The 3,880-nt window shown below is 34.5% G+C and overlaps 1 long non-coding RNA gene across 1 annotated transcript; it reads right to left on the bottom strand.

The window, feature by feature from the left end:
* Positions 1 to 262: 262 nt before the first annotated feature.
* Positions 263 to 3,592, bottom strand: LOC133709008 (uncharacterized). Its single transcript, XR_009846128.1, has 3 exons — positions 3,396 to 3,592; positions 3,144 to 3,215; positions 263 to 362 (listed from the first exon to the last, which is right to left on the bottom strand). It is a non-coding gene; the product is annotated as an uncharacterized LOC133709008 (long non-coding RNA).
* Between the last annotated feature and the right edge of the window lie 288 nt (positions 3,593 to 3,880).

The following is a 3,880-nucleotide window of genomic DNA, read 5'->3' as shown; positions in this document are numbered from 1 at the left end:
AACATTGATCAATCATATAAGCTTAACATATAGATGTTTACCACACGTCAAACATTAAAGTCTACAATTTCTGTATGCAATTAGTTCTTTGATTCCCAAAGGTATTATTAGACATCTCGTGTTCATGGATATGACCTTTAACGTGACCTCGAAGTTCTCAATAATTTCTAAGGGCCCTCCATATAATGTGTGTTAATTAAGTTCACACTCACGAATATTGAGATACCAGGTAATTTAGATCCACCACGAATGTTAGATCGGAGGGGGAATAGTCGAATAGACATATCACAATCGATTCGCTTCGTTAACCGTGCATTAAAACTCCTCCTTGGCTCCTTGAGCATTAATGCGGGAGATGGTACCTGAAAGAATTTTTTATTATTTTTTTTTCTGTTATCACAGAAAAAACATTACAAAGAAAAACCACGAGCCACACTCCCCCTCCCATTTGATCTAAGTGGAACATTGGGGACGCAAAAAGAGGAAGACAAGAAAACCAACCTTTAGGATTCTGATGACTATAGGCAAGAGATGCCAACTAATCAGCTACAAAATTAGTTTATCTAAATATGTGTCTAAAGATTATAGAATGGAATTGAGAAGCCAATTGCTTGATATCCCTAACCAGGAGATATATGCACCAAGGGATGGAAGATCTACCCAATATACTATCAATGAGAAGTTTTGAATCTCCTTCCCCAATATACGTCGATGTATGCCATACATTAACTTTTTTGAATATTTTAGACCGTCGGATATAATTAAACTGAGAATATATCTAACGGTTCAGAATATTCAATGATGGTGACCTGCTCACCTGGTAGCCTTTTTTTTTTTTTTTTTTTTTTTTTTTTTTTTGCAAAATTCTGAATTACATGATAAATCAATTTCATAAATTATAACTATAATCCACGACATAAACCCTAATTCCTAAAGACCAGAAACTATCTCGGCCACCCCATCGTTCATTCAACAGCTACTCATTCAACCTAGCAGAGTTGCGAAGGCTTCGTATCCAGGTAAACGGCATAATTGAATTTGGTTGACCCCATATATATTTCATTCAACAGCTACCATCATTGGAATCATTCAACCTATAACAATTTGGTCAGCACGTACGTTTATGTTGATTTTTGATTGCAGTGAGTACATGATCATTTTGCTCAAGGACGAGGACAAGGAGGCGAAAGAGAAGATGCTGTAACCCAGGTACATGGTCATTTTGATCATTCTGTTCAGTATAATATTGAACCAAGAAATCCGAAGGTTATCAACCCAGGTATGAGGCTTCATTTTTCTTTGCAGCAATTTTTATCTTTTGTAGTGTGAGAAACTAGTCTTTACTCTTTCGAATTATTTAAACTAATCCTCATCTTACTGCATAGCATAAGTTGGACTGTAGCTATGTTCTTGTTGCATCTTTGTCTATTATCAAACTTTCACACATTTGTGTGTGTGAAGAGGTGTATGCTTCAATCTTATTAGTTTGTCAAGACGTGTTAATTTCTGTGTTTCTTTGTTTTACGTTTTTCCTTCTTAAGAGGAGTTTTTATTTATGTAATGAGCACAAACCTCGCGGTCTTTTCTTTAAGTCAAGTCTTTGTCCTTTTCTAAAACTAGAAATCTTCTGCAAGTGTTTAATACTATTGGCTTTGTTGCTTTCATTGATGTCCTTAGTAAGTGTTTAACATGTTGGTTTGTTGGGTTGTGATGTATGGTGTAGGCAAAAATATGCAAAACCTGGGGAGCTGAACTATGACTGCCCAACGCTAAATTCCTTCTTCAACCACTTCGGTGAAGACGGTGATGGCGCAGTTGAGGAGGAGGAGTACTAGTTAAACAACATATAAAACTTAGCAGTGAGTTCATATCATTGATCACACAAGCAGATTACCTATAATGCTTCAATCAAATTAATTCTTTGTAGTTCCGAAGGAACATTCAAATTCTTTAACAATTACAAAAGGGATCCAAATACCAGAAACCACTGTGACAATTAATATGCATTGTTCTGGATAGGTTTTTTATGTGTTTTATTGTCCTCTCCTTTTTTTTTTTTTAATGTTTTTATTTTATTTTAGTAGTCTTTTGTTTCTCACTTTGTGTACAGTTCTACGTTAAGTTCATATGATTTTAAGAATATGCTCTAATATATATGAAGCTTTTACTAGTTTTACATTGCTTTCATCTCTTTAATTGGTCCTCTGTTTTACTCTATTAATTACTAGTTGGATTTATATTGTTCTCTATGTTTTAAAATGGGATGGTTCAGCATTTGTCAAGTGAGTTTCCATGTTGTTCTTCTGGTCTTGTTCTTTTTGTTTGTATCTAAATTAGATAGACATTGATCTCTAAATCAGACAATCAGTAATAACACATGAATATGTTAGGCTTCCAAATATTGAATAATCACCAAACTTATGTATTGCAGGTTCTTCTCTAAGTCAATTCTTCTACATAAATCAGTTGCCAAAAAAAGAGTTTTTAGCACAGAAGTAATTAGTTCATGATTACTATTTGCTACCAGTTAATAATCACTGTCATAATAATATTCAAAGAGTGGAAATACTATACAAATTGATTCCAAAGTCAAAAACTATACATGAGTATGTAACTTTCTGCAAGAAATTACAAATCTTTACAACAATATCAATGAAAAAGTGCAGTTGCCTTGAAGAATTGATATGTACCATACCAATTTACACATCTGCTTTCAAGTAACCAAATAGATTTATGAACTTTAGAAAGAGGTAACTAAAATTGCTCTAAAGTTCCAAAAATGAAGGCAACCAAAACAATAACTGCCCATCATCTTTGAAAACAAAAATACAAACATGCAGGTATGCTTTCATGCAGAGTCGAGAATTATCATATGATAAACTAAAATGTCCTTTTATCTTCAATGTAAGAACAATTCATGGTATCACTACTGCTCATGAATTACAGTAAAACTAAAGGATGCAAAACAGAAACATTAAGACACCCAGAATATTCACAAAAACCAAAGCAAACAAAATAAGCATATGTTCTCAACTCTACTTCAATTAAATTTCATGCCATCAGGAAACAACTAATAATGCCAAACAGAAAGAAAACTAATCCAATCCATATCTAGAAGACAAACAAAAAAATATGCTACTCACTCAACTGCAGAAGTTTCTCTATGGAACTGTTGCAGCCCGTCCAAAGTGTCTTTTCGAGCATTCTTGATTTACCTATATATGTATCAAAAAATGGGTACTGAAAATCATATTTCAATTGAAGCACATGCCCAATACTATGATTATATTGCACTAATGATGTCGTTGATTCCAAACCCCAAAACCATTTGCCTTGAGAAAGAAAGAAATTCACTTTTTGAATTGTTGTACATAAAATCATATAAAAAAACCAACCTTCACACTCAGAGTCTTCGGTTAAGGGCGGTGCTAAAGCCGTCTTGAATTCCTCAGATTCTTTCGTACCCGGCCCCTCAGTCTTTGGAAATTCGATCACTCTCTTTCGTTGTGAATTCCTCTCCCGTTTCCTCCAGAATCACCTTCCCTCTCCTCACCCAAATCAATCACGTACCCAGGAAGTCAGACATACACCCAACAATCTTTCACAAAAACCCTAAACCAAATAAGTGCTAAATCGAACAGAAACGACAACATGCAGAGATAGACAATCCAATATGAAACAGAATTTCAACAATTCACACTTTAGAAAATAGAAAATCTCCATCCCTCCCAACAAATTGGACATTACTGGAATTGGAGTTCGAATTAGTCGGCTTCTGGCTCCGACGATGACTAAGAGAGATCGAAAATTTTAGGGTTTGGGAATTCTGATTTGGGATTTTGGGGCTTCTTCGATTAGATTTCTGTAAATTCAAAGAGAA

The sequence above is a fragment of the Rosa rugosa genome, chromosome 5 (genome assembly GCF_958449725.1).
Source record: "Rosa rugosa chromosome 5, drRosRugo1.1, whole genome shotgun sequence".
NCBI lineage: Eukaryota > Viridiplantae > Streptophyta > Magnoliopsida > Rosales > Rosaceae > Rosa > Rosa rugosa.
This window is presented reverse-complemented; position numbering and strand designations above follow the sequence as displayed.